Source organism: Brassica rapa, chromosome A02, assembly GCF_000309985.2.
Source record: "Brassica rapa cultivar Chiifu-401-42 chromosome A02, CAAS_Brap_v3.01, whole genome shotgun sequence".
Taxonomy (NCBI): Eukaryota; Viridiplantae; Streptophyta; class Magnoliopsida; order Brassicales; family Brassicaceae; genus Brassica; species Brassica rapa.
This window is the reverse complement of record NC_024796.2, coordinates 14225933-14244583: the sequence shown is the minus strand read 5'-3', so window position 1 is coordinate 14244583 and position 18651 is coordinate 14225933.

The following is an 18651-nucleotide window of genomic DNA, read 5'->3' as shown; positions in this document are numbered from 1 at the left end:
AAAAATTCAAAATATAACATATAAGAAAAAATATAAATGTTTTTATTATATATTTAATGTGATTTTTTAATATCTTTCAATAATATAAAATTAAAAAAAAAGAACTAAGATACCAAAATTGTTATCAAATATTTCTTATTCATAATAATTAATTTTCATATATACGTTAATCATATTAGGTAATTTTGTAGCTTCTAATTAAGGAAAGTGCAAAACAAAAATTTGGTAGATTATTTATCAATTCAATAGTTAGTTTAAAAAAAATATAATGTAAGTTAAGATGGACCAACCTATTTTTCTAAGAATAGTATATTTTATATAGTAATTTATTAAATGAGAATTTATAATCATACAGTTCTATGATCATTCATATCATTTTATAACTGAATATTTAAATCATCTATAACAAAATTTTCAATGTGAAATCTTTAATAAGTTTATAATTTATAAATATTTTTGAAAATTCATTGAAAGTTATAATATTAAAATATTTATGTAATCTTATGGTATATAGTTTAATATATATATATATGTTTTATTATTAAATGATATTTTTTACTCAAATGGTTTTAAAATCATGTGTATCTTCTTATAATATTAAATAAAAGTTCATATTAATACAATTTTATGATCATTTGTAACTTATTATGACAAAAAAAAAATCTATTGATCACAAAATTTTCAGAGGGGGATCTTCAAATTTCTAATAATTTATAGACGTTTTGAAAAATTCAAAATATAACATATAAGAAAAAATATAAATGGTTTTATTATATATTTAATGTGATTTTTTAATATCTTTTAATAATATAAAATTAAAAAAAAGAACTAAGATACACAAATTGTTATCAAATATTTATTATTTATAATAATTAATTTTCACATCTACGTTAATCATATTAGGTAATTTCGTAGCTTTTATTTAAGGAAAGAGCAAAACATTTTTTGGTACGTTATTTATCAATTCGATAGTTAGTTTAATAAAAAGTGTAATATAAGTTAAGATGAAACAACCTATTTTTCTAAGAATAGTATATTTTGTATAGTTATTTATTATATAAGAATTTATAATCATACGATTCTATGATCATTCATATCGTTTTATAACAAAATATTTAAATCATCGATAACAAAATTTTCAATCTGAAATCTTTAATAAGTTTATAATTTATAAATGTTCTTGAAAATTCATTGAAAGTTTTAATATTAAAATATTTATGTAATCTTATGGTATATAGTGTTTAATCTATATATATATATATATTTTATTATTAAATGATATTTTTTACTCATATGGTTTTAAAATCACGTGTATCTTCTTATAATAAAAATGTTAAACCATTAATCATTAATTTTTAACATAATAATTTTAATAGTTTTAGTCATTTATTGTCGTTTTTAAAAATTCAAAATATAACGTATACGAAAAAATCTAAATTTTACTTTTATAGCTAATTTGATTGTTTAATTTATTTTAATAATATAAAATTAAACAAAAAATGATGGAGGAGATATAAATTGTTATCAAATCTTTATTATTAAAATCATTAATTGTCATATATTTATTAGTCATTTATGGTAATTCCGTAGGTTTTATTTAAGGAAAGAAAATATCATATCATATCATTATATCATATAGTTTGACCAACTTATGTATCTAACAATATATAAAAATCGAATGTGGACCTACTTATTTTTCAATTGAATGTAATTGACTACCTAATTGAGTGCCACCTATGCATTGGGGCCTCTTTTAATTAATACAAAATTGAGGTTACATCTTTTCAAATGTTCCTCAATTAATATATAAGGGATTATCATAGAGTAACATATTTTACTCAAAATTATTTTCACGGGATGTGCTTTTCAACCAGAACCATATGGTTTGATTGGTAAATAATAAAGCAAAAGAAAGGGATAAAAAAGTTGAAAAAGGAGAAAATAAAAAAGTGAAAATGGGAGTAAAACTTTTATTTTCACCAATATAGAAAAAATATTAGTCTACGTTCCCTCTTTTTAACGTTAATAGGTGAAAAGTATTTTCACCTGATTGACTAAAAATCAGTGTAACTCAGCAGAATATTTATCGATGGATGTGCTTTTCAATCAGAACCATAGAATTTGATTGGTAAATAATTGAGTGAAAGAGAGGGATAAAACAGTAAAAAGAGAAAAAAAAAACGTGAAAATGTGAATAATTTTTTTCTATTAATATATAGAGTAACATATTAGTCTACTTTCCCTTTTTTAGCGTTAATGGGTGAAAAGTAATTTCCACCTAATTGGTTAAATAGCTGAGTAATTCAGCATAATTTGTTTTTACTCCAAATTGTTACCGCTCGAAGTGCTTTTCAATTAGAGCCATATGGTTTGATTGGTAAATAATAGAGTAAAAGAGAGAGAGATTAAAAATAAAAAAGAGAAAAAAATAAAAACGTTAAAATGTTAGTATAACTTTTCTTTCCACTAATATAAAAACATCTTAGTCTATTTTCCTTTTTAGCGTTAATGAGTGAAAAATATTTTCATTTGATTGGTTAAAAATCAAAGTTAATCAATAGAAAACAATTTTATTCAGAATTATTATCACTGGATGTGATTTTCAATCATAGCCATAGGGTTTGGTTGGTAAATAATAGAGTAAGAGGGATGGATAAAAAAGTTAAAAGATGAGAAAATAAAAAAGTGAAAATGGGAATACAACTCTTACTTCCAATAATATAGAGAGTAACATATTAGTCTACTTTCCCTTTTTTTAGCGTTAATGGTTGAAAAATATTTCCATCTAATTGGCTAAATATCAGAATAACTCACAGAAAACAATTTTACTCCAAATTATTATCGCTGGATGTGTTTTTTAATCAGAGTCATAGGATTTGATTAGTAAATAATAGATTAAAAGAGAGAGATAAAAAATGAGAAAATAAAAACGTAAAAATCTGAGTAAAACTTTCTTTCCACTAATATAGAGAATAACATATTAATCTATTTTTCTTCTTTTATAGCGTTAATGGGTGAAAAGTATTTCCACCTAATTAGTTAAAAATCAGAGTAACTCAATAAAAACAATTTTACTCAAAATTAAAATCGCTGGATGTGCTTTTCAATCAGAGTTATTGGGTTTGATTGGTAAATAATAGTGTAAGTGGGAAAGATAAAAAACTTGAGAGAGGAGAAAATAAAAAAGTGAAAATGAGAGTATGACTTTTATTTCCACTAATATAGAGAGTAATATATTAATTTACTTTTCCTCTTTTTAGCGTTAATGAGTGACAAGTATTTTCAACTGATTGCCTAAAAAATCAGAATGAATCAGCAAAAAACAGTTTTACTCCAACTTATTATCACTAGATGCACTTTTCAATCAGAGCCATAGGGTTTGATTGGTAAATAATAGAGTAAAATGGAAAGATTAAAAAAAGTCGAAAGAGCAGAAAAAAAATATCAAGTGTAAATGGGAGTAAATGTTTTTTCCACTAATATGTAGAGTAATATATCAGTCTACTTTCCCTCTATTTAGCATTAACAGATGAAAAGTATTTCTACCTGATTGACTAAGAATCAGAGTAAGTCAACTTAAAACAATTTGACTCAAAATTATTTTCGCTGGATGTGCTTTTCAATCAGAGCCATAGGTTTTGATTAGTAACTAATAAAGTAAATGAAAAGGATAAAATGGTTGAAAGAGGAGAAAAAAAAAGTTGGAGCGAAACTATTATTTTCATTAATATAGAGAAAATATTAATCTATTTTCCCAATTTTTAACGTTAATGGGTGAAAAGTATTTCCACCTGATTGCAGGAGCAACACTTTAATTAGAAGAAGGAGATGAGGACATACTTGTAATTTCACAGTTTGTTGATATTAATATTAAAATGAAGAAAGAGGAACATGCAGATTCGAAACAGTGTCCGTTGCGACTAATACTTGTCTCTTAGCCGCTAAACGGTATCCATTTATTGTTATATTTTACCAAATCTAATGAAGAACAGTAAACTTGTCCTAAATTACTCCCAATTAATCCATGTTTAATCTCCGATTTTTGGTAACTCGCTAGGCCAAAACTAACCGTCCGATTCACGCCTAGTGCGATTTTGAACATGGATAAATAATATAATTAAAAGGAGGGATAAAAAAATTGAAAGAGGAGAAAATAAAAAAAAACATGAAAATGAGAATACAATTTTTCTTTCTAATAATATAGAGTAAAATATTAGTTTACATTTTTTTAGCGTTAATGGGTTAAAATATTTCCACATGATTGGTTAAAAACCAGAGTAAGGCAGCATAAAACAATTTTACTCCAAATTATTATCGCTCGATGTGCTTGACAATCAGAGTCACAATGTTTGATTGGTAAATAATAGAGTAAAAGAGATGAATAAAAATTTTGAAAGAGGAGAAAATGAAAAGTTAAAATGGGAATAAACTTTTCTTTCCACTAATATATAGAGTAACATATTAATCTATTTTCTCTCTTTTTAAGTGTTAACGGATATAATGTATTTCTCCCTGATTGGTTAAAAATTAGAGTAACTCAGGAAAAAAAACAATTTTACTCCAAATTATTATTGTTGGATATGCTTTTAAATGAGAGTCATAAGGTTTGATTGGTAAATAATAGAGTAAAAGAGAGGGATAAAAAATGAAAAAAGATAATAAAAACGTGAAAATGTGAGTAAAATTTTCTTTCCACTAATATATAGAGTAACATATTAATCTACTTTCTCTCTTTTAAGCGTTAATGGGTGAAAACTATTTCCACCTGATTGGCTAAAAATCAGAGTAGTTCAGCAGAGAACAATTTTACTCCAAATTATTATTTTTGGGTGTCGTTTTCAATAAGAGCCACAAGGCTTGATTGATAAATAATAAAGTAAAAGGGAGGGATAAAAAGTTGAAAGAGAAAAATAAAAAAAGTGAAATGACTGTAAAATCTTTTTTCCACTAATATAGAGTTTAACATATTAGTCTATTTTCACTTGTTTTTAGGATTGATAGGTAAAAGTATTTCCACTTTATTGGCTAAAAATCAGATTAAGTCGCCAGAAAACAATTTTATTCCAAATTATTATCGTTGAATGTGCTTTTTTGTTAGAACCATAGAGCTTGATTGGTAAATAACGGAGTAAAAGGAAGAAATAAAAAAGTTGTAAGAGGAGAAAATTAAAAAAAAAGTGAAAATGTTAGTAAAAAATTTATTTCCACTATTATTGAAAGTAACATATTGGTCTACTTTCCTTCCTTTTTAGCTTTAATGGGTGAAAAGTATTTCCAATTAATTGGCTAAAAATCATAATAACTCAACAGAAAATTATTTTACTCCAAATTATTATATTTGGATGTACTTTTCAATCAGAGCCATAGGATTGGATTGGTAAATAATAGAGTAAAAGGGAGGGATAAAAAAAGTTAATTAGAAAATAAAATGGGAGTAAAACTTTTGTTTCCACTAATATAAAGAGTAACATATTCGTCTATTTTCCCTCTTTTTAGCGTTAATGGTGAAAAATATTTCTACTTAATTGGCTAAAAATCAGAGTAACTCAATAAAAGTAATTTTATTCCAAATTATAATCGTTGGATGTGCTTTTCAATCAGAGCCATAGGGTTTGATTGGTAAATAATAGAGTAAAAGAGAGTGGTAAAAAGTTGAAAGAAAGAAAATAAAAAAGTGAAAATGAGAGTAAAACTTTTATTTCCACTAATATAAAGAGTAACATATTAGTCTATTTTCCCTCTTTTTAGCGTTAATGTTGAAAAGTATTTCTACCTAATTGGATAAATATCAGAGTAACTCAACAGAAAATAATTTTATTGCAAATTATAATCGTTGGATGTGCTTTTCAATCGGAGTCATAGGGTTTGATTGGTAAATAATAGAGTAAAAGAGAGTGGTAAAAAGTTGAAAGAAAGAAAATAAAAAAGTGAAAATGAGAGTAAAACTTTTATTTCCACTAATATAAAGAGTAACATATTAGTCTATTTTCCCTCTTTTTAGCGTTAATGGTGAAAAGTATTTCTACCTAATTGGCTAAAAATCAGAGTAACTCAACAGAAAATAATTTTATTGCAAATTATAATCGTTGGATGTGCTTTTCAATCAGAGTCATAGGGTTTGATTGGTAAATAATAAAGTATAAAAAGAGTGGTAAAAAGTTGAAAGAAAGAAAATAAAAAATTGAAAATGAGAGTAAAACTTTATTTCCACTAATATAGAGAATGTCATATTAGTCAACTTTTCCTCTTTTTATTTTTAATGGATGAAAAATATTTCCACTTGATTACCTAAAAATTAGAGTAACTCAGCAGAAAACAATTTTACTCCAAATTATTATCGTTGGATGTGCTTTTCAATTTGATTTATAGAGTGTGATTGGTAAATAATAGAGTAAAAGAGAGAGATAAAAAAAAGTTGAAAGAGGAGAAAATAAAAAGTGAAAACGGGACTAAAACTTTTTTTCCACGAACATGGAGAGTTACATATTAGTATATTTTTTCTAACTTTTAGTGATAATGGGTGAAAATTTTTTACATGATTGGCTAAAAATCAGAATAATTCAATAGAAAATAATTTTACTCAAAATTATTATGTTGGATGTGTCTTTCAATCAGAACCATAGTTTTTCAATGTTTAAGCATTATAAAAAAAACTAGTGAAAAAAAAAACATTATACAAACGACTACTGTATAAATTAATGTAATTAGAATATTAGATTAGACTGTCGTAGTTAATTTTAAAACAAATAAAAATATTTTAATAGTTTTATAGACCACCTTTGGGACCATTTCGAAGACGGATATAATTACGAAGCCTTTTGGACAAAAACTGATAAGAATTTCTCAATGTAAAGTTTTTTTTTTTTGTAATGATGTTTGTTTAAAGATTTAAAAACCTAGGACTACCCCAAAAATATAAGATTATAAAACTTTTATTTTTTTAAGAATCGTTTTAATCTGGTCATCAATTTCATCGAAAACCGCCCAATTTCCCATATTTAAAAGAGTAAAAAACCACAAAGATCAAAGTCAGAGTCCTCACATTGAACGAAAAGACCCGAGTCCAAAAGCAAATTAACAAAATAAAACTTGGAGTGACATGGGAATCGTCGTCTCCGCCTCTATCTCTTTTAGGGTTTACGCGGGCTTATGTTTTCGCCTAATCCCTTCTGTTTCACGAGGTTAGGGTTTCGTTTCTGTAGTTCGACTGAGAGTAGAATCAGAGAGTTTTGTTGTCGTTGTCGCCGTCACCAATGTTGAGAGTTTTTTTTATTTTGTTTTTTTTTTTTATCAGGGATCAAGTCTTGTGATGGACATGAATGAAAACTTCTCTGAGAAAGCTGGCCAGGAGATAGATTTAGTCTATGGTTTGGCAGCAGTTGTAAACTCTAGGACGGAGTGCTTTATAGAGACTAAGCAAATGGGAGACGGGTATAATAATGCTAGTCAATGAACCATCGAGTGATCAAGATGCACCGACACAAAGGAGAATTATATGAAGTATTCAGGTATCCCCTTCATTAGCTGCCACAAAAATGGTAAGTAATGATGGTGGTGTCCTAGACTCAGAGACCATCAATCCAGCTTTGAAGTTGGTACATGAGGATGAGAGCTTTATACTGATCTTTATAAGAAGAATGAAAAAAACTGCTAAAGAACCATGTCGGGGATTCAACAAGTGAACGTGATGCGGTTGCTGATCTGAAAGCTGAAAATTTTAGTCAGGTACCTTTGGTGTGGAAGCCAACTCCCCTGTTATTGACTCTTCTTTGTTAGAGCATCTCCAACCCCACTCTATTTTTCACTCTAAAATAGAGTTTAGAGTAAGAAATGCTCAAATGGTACTCTATTTCTCACTTTATAATAGACTAAAAAATAGGTTTACTCCAAATATAGAGTAATTTGTTTTTTTTTTTGTTCATCACTTAGAGTACCATTGGAGCAAACTCAAACTCTATTATAGAGTTACTCTATTTTAGAGTAAAAAATAGAGTAAACCATTGGAGATGGTCTTATATAGTTTTCCATTGCCATTTGGTAATGGAGGCATCGAAACTCGTAATCCTCACAATATAGTTGAGCCACTCAGAATTGTATACACAATCAGAAAGAAAATTAGAATCAATTTTCAAGTGCTCGAAGCAGAAGAGAAGCTCGGTTTCAAAAGCGTGCCGTTCACCTCAGTGGGGATTACCAAGTAGGACCGCTGAAATCTTCTTACAGAGCAATGGGGTTCCTCACGAGAGACCTCCACATCACGAACAATCCTAAAAATGGAGAGCTTAATAGTTTTCATAACGGACATGGAGAAGAATCTAACAGAAGCATCAAGTGGCTCTTGCCTTCGTTTGAAAGAGAGAGTTTTCATCTGATATAGGAACAAGTTACTTTCGGCAACAGAAACGGAACGTTCCTCCATGGATTTGGAACAGGAAACCTAACTTAAGAGAAGAAGATCAACAGTTAAGAAACTCTTAGCTTTAGAGAAGTATACAATGCAGCTCTTGAAGAGAATTAGAGTGATTGATTGGTTAGTTTTGCTCATAGTAAAAGTCCCCTTTATAGGAATCATGTGCTTTTCTTTCCTTTCTAGTATATTCCAAATTCTTTTGTTTTATGACTTTTTAATATTAAAAGTCACATGAAAGAGCAATAACATTCTTTATTATCTTTTGCAAAGAAGTCTTAAGTACTGGTCTTTTAGTTTGTCTTATGTACCGTAAGCTTCCCTTAGCTTCCTATGGTACGCACTACCCAAGTCCGGAGACTAAGCCATTCGTGCAAACACAACCATCCTCAAAAACTTGGATTCGTAGAGGCAACGATTATCAGGTATGTGAGCAAAAGGGTGAAAAGCTTGGAGTCCCATTCCCTAATATTACGCATCCTTTCAAGAACTTGGCTATCAAAAGTAGCATACCAAAGTAACCTCAGCTATTCTTGTAACAGCCCGATTCCCCGGAGTCCGACCGGGGTTATCGAAGGGGCGTTATGGACACGTGTCTACTCATCTAGACAACCCTACGTGTCCCGTTACTGGTCCCGAGAGACGAGCGCATAACCTTCTTTGAAATACCGTCATACCCACATCCATATACTTCTACTTACAGTCCTGCGCACAGGAAAAATGGAAATGGAGGGGTGAGCAACAAGTTACTCAGTGAAGTGGTTCTAGACCAGCCTGCCCGCATGACACTCTATACTACTCCATGCGGGAACTAGGACTGACTAGCCACTACAATCAGTTAATGCATTTTCATCATTTCCTAATGTTATCTGCAATTTCCACAATCACTTCCATTCATTTCTAACAACCTAGCGATCAATCAATACAATGATCTCACTCATTGCCACACACGTCAAACCCTAGACTTAACCGACTCCTCTTGTCCGTCCGACCCGACCCTATGACACCTTTAACTCCCCGTTACCCGACCATGAGCTAAAACCCTACAATGCACATCCTTTTCAACTTTTCATCTTTTCCTCTTTTCCTCTTTTCCTCTTTTCCTCAGTGGGTAGCCCCCCACTAGGCTTCTACCCCATATTCATGTGGATTCGCCACATCTCCTATGGGTGCTTCCATATTCATGTGGATTCGCCACATCTCCTATGGATACCTAGCTTGGACCACTTACCCCACCTACAAACCTTAGACTCTCTATATGCTTTCCCACCCATGCTTAACCTTAACATCCTTCTTTCATACTTTTACTTATCATTTCACTTCCTTATCGTTTTCACTTAATCCTCCCCATTCCCAATTACTTTCCCTTTTCATTCATACTTGAACTTGGACTAAATCACTAGACGCCACCCGTTATCGGTGTCACACACAATACACATCGCATTCAAGTTCTACTTCAATAACGTTTATAATCATTGCTCATCTATCATCCTAGCATTTGTTCCTCTCTAGCATCCTAACTTCAATCACAACAACACATGGGACAACACAACCAAACATACAAGTATCAACTACCAATCAATCATTACCACGACAATTCAATTCAGTTCATCAAGTCCCATTTATCAGTATGAGGGTTCTTATGCATCATGATTCATTCATCTATCATCCTAGCAATACCATGTCCTATCAACCTAACTCCCAATCAGGGTCTAATCAAGCCTAACTCCAACATAAAGGAGTATACAGAACCATGAAAGAAGGTTGGGTTCGAAACACTCCACCTTAGCCTAGATCTGGATCTGGATCTGGAACAAGAGACAAAGGGGATGAGATCTGAACAGATCTGGAACAAGTAAACAAGAGAGACGAGATCTGGTCACCACCACAACACCACACATCCACCACCATCACCACACTCGGACGATCACCCCATCACCACTTGGACGACCACCACCACCACCACCGGCGGCTCGGCTTGCTCTCGGGGGACTCACGGCGAGGAGAGAGGAAGAGAACCAACGGAAAGAGAAAGGAGAGGGAGAGGGAGAGAGAGGAGGCGTGAGAGAAGAAGAGAGAAGAGGAAAAGGGAAGCTTGACGGCTAGGGTTTTCTAGTCTCTCTAAATCTCTGCAGAGCTTCGCTCTAGTTTCAGAATGAGAGAAAAATGAGAGGAGGCAGCTTTATTTATAGGAAAAGGAGGGAACCCTAGGTCATTTACCCTAATGGGCTGCAGTCTTAACGGGCTCTCCTTAAGAAAATTTTTGGGCTAGGAACCGGGCCGTTACAATTCTCCCCTGTTAATCGGAATTCGTCCCCGAATTCCAAGCCCTAGACTTCCAAACTTAACATCCGATAACAAAAGGAACTCACACAATCACACATCATACAAGGGAGGCACACAAGGCGAGAACAACTTTGCTCGGGGATCTTTTAAAAACCAATGAATGAATTAAGCTCAAAAAGAAATTTTGCAAATACAATGGATCCGATCAAAATCATAATAACGTATAGATATAATGGGTGGTTTTGAAATCATTTCCAGGAGTGTTAGAAGAAACAAAACTTTTACAAACTCTTTTCTTTTAATGAAAACAAGTTTTTTTTTTTTTTTTTTTTTTTTTTTTTTCGAAAACGTCGGAAATGCTGATCCCTTAGGACAGAACTAAGGGATCTTAACCCGCTCTGATACCAATTGTAACAGCCCGATTCCCCGGAGTCCGACCGGGGTTATCGAAGGGGCGTTATGGACACGTGTCTACTCATCTAGACAACCCTACGTGTCCCGTTACTGGTCCCGAGAGACGAGCGCATAACCTTCTTTGAAATACCGTCATACCCACATCCATATACTTCTACTTACAGTCCTGCGCACAGGAAAAATGGAAATGGAGGGGTGAGCAACAAGTTACTCAGTGAAGTGGTTCTAGACCAGCCTGCCCGCATGACACTCTATACTACTCCATGCGGGAACTAGGACTGACTAGCCACTACAATCAGTTAATGCATTTTCATCATTTCCTAATGTTATCTGCAATTTCCACAATCACTTCCATTCATTTCTAACAACCTAGCGATCAATCAATACAATGATCTCACTCATTGCCACACACGTCAAACCCTAGACTTAACCGACTCCTCTTGTCCGTCCGACCCGACCCTATGACACCTTTAACTCCCCGTTACCCGACCATGAGCTAAAACCCTACAATGCACATCCTTTTCAACTTTTCATCTTTTCCTCTTTTCCTCTTTTCCTCTTTTCCTCAGTGGGTAGCCCCCCACTAGGCTTCTACCCCATATTCATGTGGATTCGCCACATCTCCTATGGGTGCTTCCATATTCATGTGGATTCGCCACATCTCCTATGGATACCTAGCTTGGACCACTTACCCCACCTACAAACCTTAGACTCTCTATATGCTTTCCCACCCATGCTTAACCTTAACATCCTTCTTTCATACTTTTACTTATCATTTCACTTCCTTATCGTTTTCACTTAATCCTCCCCATTCCCAATTACTTTCCCTTTTCATTCATACTTGAACTTGGACTAAATCACTAGACGCCACCCGTTATCGGTGTCACACACAATACACATCGCATTCAAGTTCTACTTCAATAACGTTTATAATCATTGCTCATCTATCATCCTAGCATTTGTTCCTCTCTAGCATCCTAACTTCAATCACAACAACACATGGGACAACACAACCAAACATACAAGTATCAACTACCAATCAATCATTACCACGACAATTCAATTCAGTTCATCAAGTCCCATTTATCAGTATGAGGGTTCTTATGCATCATGATTCATTCATCTATCATCCTAGCAATACCATGTCCTATCAACCTAACTCCCAATCAGGGTCTAATCAAGCCTAACTCCAACATAAAGGAGTATACAGAACCATGAAAGAAGGTTGGGTTCGAAACACTCCACCTTAGCCTAGATCTGGATCTGGATCTGGAACAAGAGACAAAGGGGATGAGATCTGAACAGATCTGGAACAAGTAAACAAGAGAGACGAGATCTGGTCACCACCACAACACCACACATCCACCACCATCACCACACTCGGACGATCACCCCATCACCACTTGGACGACCACCACCACCACCACCGGCGGCTCGGCTTGCTCTCGGGGGACTCACGGCGAGGAGAGAGGAAGAGAACCAACGGAAAGAGAAAGGAGAGGGAGAGGGAGAGAGAGGAGGCGTGAGAGAAGAAGAGAGAAGAGGAAAAGGGAAGCTTGACGGCTAGGGTTTTCTAGTCTCTCTAAATCTCTGCAGAGCTTCGCTCTAGTTTCAGAATGAGAGAAAAATGAGAGGAGGCAGCTTTATTTATAGGAAAAGGAGGGAACCCTAGGTCATTTACCCTAATGGGCTGCAGTCTTAACGGGCTCTCCTTAAGAAAATTTTTGGGCTAGGAACCGGGCCGTTACAATTCTAGTCTCTAAGTACCTACAAAATTCCACAAACAGATGAAGAAGCTTTGACTTATGCAGCCCTCTTTCTTTTTGCTTATTTTCTGCCAATTTCCTTCATCTTTTTAAGCCTTTTCTTTACACATAACCCACCTAAATTATTGGTTCTATTATTGCGTCCAGATTATCATTTTTTTTTAAAATATGAAAAGAAGGTTCAAAAAGTGTTGAAAAAAAGTTCAAAAAGTTTTTGTATTGAAAAAACTAGTTGGCCATATGTTTAATACTGTACTAGTTTCACGAAAAATATAAATTTTATTCAAAGTATAAGTGGAAAAGTTATTGGGGATTTCAATGTATTGTTAGGGTAGAAATATGTGATAGTTAATGCATATTATGAAGTGTTACAAAAAATAATAACAATAATAATGCATATTATGAACATGTTCCAAATAAAACATCAATTGTGAATCAAAAATAATTGTTCATTATAAAGAGTTTTTGTGTGTAGAGTTAACCATAATGTTTGTTTGTTATAGATATTAAAATATATTAGCTACAGAAACTAAAATTTAATCGAATTCGAGTCGACCACCCGGAACATCTTAACTGAAAAGAAAACGTGGATTATGCGGATCTTGTGGTGATTAGTCTTTACGTCTAGAAGCTTTTGGGATCACATCATAGTTATAAATATATATATATATATAAGATAATTATTATTGTAAATTTTTGTTTTGAGTATTTTATAAATATAATCAAATTTAATGCATTGAAATCTTAAATTTTTAATTCCATTCAAAATTATGCCTGGTAAGAACCTTCTCAAGTAGAGAAAGCTTGTTTCTATTGTTCTCCGATATTTTTATGAAAATAATTATAAATATTTTTGCTAACAATTTAAACTATCCACTTATGAAAATAATTTTATAGCTGTGAGATATAAATGTCAGTAATATGTAAGTATATATTATATTATGATATATAGTATAATTCACGTGCATGAGCCAAAAAAAAATACCAACCTCTAAAATAGAAGAGATAATAAATATAAGCACCGGAATAATGACACGTAACATTTACAAATGTCCACATTCATCACGATCTATTGAATTTAAGTACTTTTATGTTATAACCACGACTTTGTCTTCTCTTCTCAGTTTTTTTGTTCATCAAATAAGTTTATGTAATGTAGGCAGAAGCATCATAGTTCATATATAGTTAGGGCCGAATATAATCAAATGTCAAAATATTAAAATTAATGAACCAAGTATTTCAAGATCATGCTGCATGTTGCATGATTGGCTGATTTCATGTTGCAGATTTGTTCATAAGTCGGAGTCATTTGTGTTACTAATTTCTTTGTTTTCAGAGAGATAGTTGAATTGATCCACAACGCATGGATCATGGATGTACGTAGAATTAATGTATAAATGTACTCGTGTAGATTTTCAAAACAAGATCAATATTCACATGTTACGTAACACTCAACATAATACAACTCTTCTTTTACGTGCAGCTCTGCAGTTGTATTAATTCTGCAATGCCTTGAGAATTAACTTTAATGTAGTATTCTTTAATTACAACTGGTAAAAATTTCGACTTCCAGCCCAAAATTAAGAGTACAGGTGTAACATCCAAATTGTGATATATGGAAAAGACTTAAGAGAATTGATTTGACTATTTATGTCATCAAAGTTGACTTACTTTTTCCGTCATACATCCGTTTAGAACTCTAGAGTTGAGCGTGGTTGGACTGGAATAGTGAAATGATGGGTGACTTATCGGGAAATGATTCGCGACACCGTGTGAGTGAGGTCAAATCACAGAGAAAGATCGGATGGTGATTGCAGGGTCAGTAAACAATGATTTAGAGCCTTGAAAAATTAACGGATAGGCCGTTAAAACGGGATGGAGCCCATAGACCGAGAGAGCGCGCGTGGGTTGTCCATTAGCTGTGGGCGGTCGGGAGTTATAAGTGGTATCAGAGTTGGTTAACCATCTCGGTTCTGGCCCGAGAGGCATCTTGAGACCTGTTGTGGGGCGCAACGAGAATGTTGCATTCTTTGATAGGGGTGAATTGTAACATTCCGAGTTATGATAAATGGAAAAGACTTAAGAGAATTGATTTGGCTACCTATGTCACCAAAATTGACTTATTTTTTTCGTCACACATCCGTTTAGAATTCTAGAGTTAAGCGTGTTTGAGCTAGAATATTGAAAGAATGGATGTATCGGAAAGTGATTTGCGATATCGTGTGAGTGAGACCAAAGCACGGAGAAAGGTCGGATGGTGATTGCAGGGTCAGTAAACAATAATTTAGAACCTTGAAAAATTAACAGACCGGCCGTTGGCACAAACCGAGGGAACAGGCATAGATGGTCCATTATCTGTGGGCGATCGGGCTTTATAATAAGGTTACAATATATTATAGTAGTTGTCATATAAAAATATAGTGATCTATCTGTCTATTTCTTCATCACTAGCGCAACAACCAAATCGAGTTTGTGTCAAGTTATATTTCAGACAAATCATTGTCATGGCGTCTTAATTTTGAATTAGTGATCCATTAATAATACACGTGTTTTTTTGTTGTCATTGAAAGGTATTGATTAAAGGAAATAATAAATTTCATTATTATTTTGCTCACATTTAATTCTATTAAATTGGCATAACTTTGATGTATACATGTAACTCTCTATCGTTTTAAATGACATGCTATTTTTATATGGTTCACGATATTTTGTATAATGTATGGTCATGATTCACGCTTCTTGACGCAAACAAAAAATGGAAGATAAAGATTAGGTTTACAACTAAATTAATTAAAGTTAAAAGAAATGAGGTTGTAAGATCGAGTGGCGTTATCGTGGCGAAAACAAAGGCCACCAACTAGTAGTATACGTTTCCTTATCTTCCGGTTGATGTGTGTTGACCCCTCTCAGTTTGTTGCAACTTTCATTTCTCATTAGTTATGCCCAATGTTAAAGAAATCGTTAACAGTATCTTTTAGACACTTTGTATAAACTTAGCGCCTAGATAAATGATTCGGGTATAAACACCGTTTAAACTGATTTTATAACACTGATTATGCCATTGTATCATTTAACATGTATTAAGATTAGTAACCAAACAATAGTACAATCAGCGGCGGAGGTAGATGTACAAAGGGTGGAGCTGTTGCCCATCATGGTTTTTAAAATTTCAGTGTATTTTTTCAATTTTTGACAAATGCCCCTGATGACATTATTGATGAATTATATGTATGCTCCGGATCAAAGTTAGATCCGCCGCTGAGTACAATATCTTCCTTTCATTAATAAGATAAGAAATCAAATAAAAAATGAATTAATAAATTTCCATTAGTCGAATCACAACAATTGAAAGATACTCCTAGGCCCTAGCAATAATCTTCTAACTTTTTTCTTTGTCGACGAGCAATAATCTTTTATGTATAATCATAGTTTGTCTTGAAAATGTAAGAGAGATCAGTGAGATGGTGATATAAGAAAGTAATGAAGAGAAGGTAAGGAGGGTCCACGACTCATCATGAAGTAGACGATGATGCAAGCCTTTCAGATTTAGTTGGCGCGTCGTTCCTCGCTTCTAAAACGGCAGGTATTCTGTTACTACTCCCCTCCATATTTTCTCCACCATCATAATTAACTAACCAACCTTCTTCTTCGGCAATGATGGCACACGTAACATATACTTTAATGCCGTTTTATCTAATTACGTCATTAATGTTGTGTACGTTACCTGAGGCAACCGGTAAGCATGGGATGTAACGTCTTCCGTTATGATGACGCGGGTATGGACGAGATTGACACTTGTAGATTAATGGGTTGTTGGAGAGATCACATGACATGGTATGTTTTGTTCTTCGGACCGGACATGTTAGAGCCACAAAACGGTCTTATTTCCACCGACCCATTCTGTAGAAACATAGTGCATTTATTGTAACAGCTTATAACCATGGTCCATAAAGTAATAATGGTTTTTTTTTTTTTTTTTTTTGGTAAAATGTTAAATATTATTACCAGATTTTCAATTTTTTACAGAAATACAGAGATGAACAAGAAACAGATTTGCAGAAAATTAAGCTAAACAAAAGAATCCAAGCAGCAAGAAATGATCAACATGAAAGAAACAGAGACAGAGACTTTGCACTAGACATCACCGGAGCAATGACGGACCAGAGGAACAGGCATGAACGGAGTGAGAACTAGTTACCGCGAGCTACCGGAGAGAAAGGCACCCTCAAACCTTGAAACACACGGCTTCTACAGCTTCCGAAGACCCACAAGCCACAACCTGCACAAAGAATCACAATCTCCAACCCGCTTACTAACCCAAGAAGAATCGCACCGGCAGCACGAGGAAGGCTCTGAACCAGCGATGCCGTCGTTCGGAAAGGACAGTTGAAGATTGCTGCCTCCAACCAACCAACCCAAGACCGTGTACACCCTTTTAACCGGGGGCCCATATAGAACCGCCAGACTGACCGAGAACACAACCTCCGGTGAAGCTCCACCAAGCTAACAAGAAAGCCAAAAGACCCTAGTGAAGCTCATACATAGTCCACTCTCACTAGCTCTCGCCAAGAAACAAACTACTGATGGATTCAGGAACCAGCGGCATAGAGCCTAAGCGGAAGAGCTGACTCGGGATAAACCTCCTGATCATGAAGGCGCACACCATTGAGACTCACCGCCAAGCAACCGAAAGTTCACAATTATTATGGGAAAAGATGACAAGCGAGCTGCCACCGCTCCGAGCAAGACCTAAGAAGAACGAGCCCAACAATGACGCGGATGCCGCCTTGAGCTCGACACAAGCTGCCACAGAAGAAAAACCCAACCCGGTTAACAACTCCGAGCGAGCAAGCTTCCCACCCATGCCCACAGCTTAGAACAAGCCGCAGGATCTCCGAAGGACATAGCCAACAGACACCGCCGAGGAACCAAGAACCGAGATTTGAACACCAAGCCCAAAGGGCACGAACCCACAGAGAGGCCTGAGAGCCACACCACCACCACAAATCCGCGGAGTACAAACCTCACCGGAGCTCCACGCGCTGACACCCTCAAGCCAGAACCCTAGATTCGGAAAAACAGAGGCCCCCACCGGAGATCTAAGCAAGCGAGAGATAAGGATTATCGCCGACGCACAACGCTTCCCTCTCCACCGCCACGGTACCGCCTAAATAACCGGTAAGAGCCACAGCACAAACCCGAGTTTCCGACCTCCACGAAGCCGGCCCCACCGACAGACCCTAGTCCCGCTCGTCGCCATAGAACCAGATCTGGCTACACCCATACCAAAACTCCTAGATCTACCACGAGTAGATGAGGAAGCTTCAGCGGCGCACCAAGCCCAGGACGAACAGCAAGGCTGAGAGAGATGAAGAGAGAGCGACGGAGCAGAGAAAAGAAGAAGAAGGGGAGGAGCCCTCCGACACCGGCTAAAAGGACCACTGTCGCCAAAGTAATAATGGTTATTACTTATACACTCTCCATTTTAAAATTAAACACTCAGATTAAAAAAAAATCTTTTTAAAAAAATATGATTAACTATTCATATAATAATAATTCGATCAATAATAATAAAATAGAAATATCAATGGTTATAAAATATAAATGGTTGAATTATCTTATATATTAAAACAGAAGTCACAACCTTGATTCATGTGTGATTTTTTTTAAAAATGAATCTAATGAACTTATTCCTAAAAAATCATATTTCATTTAATCTCTAATCTTATCAATTAAAATTTGGGTTTACCAGAAATTTTTATTGGGCTATCAATAATT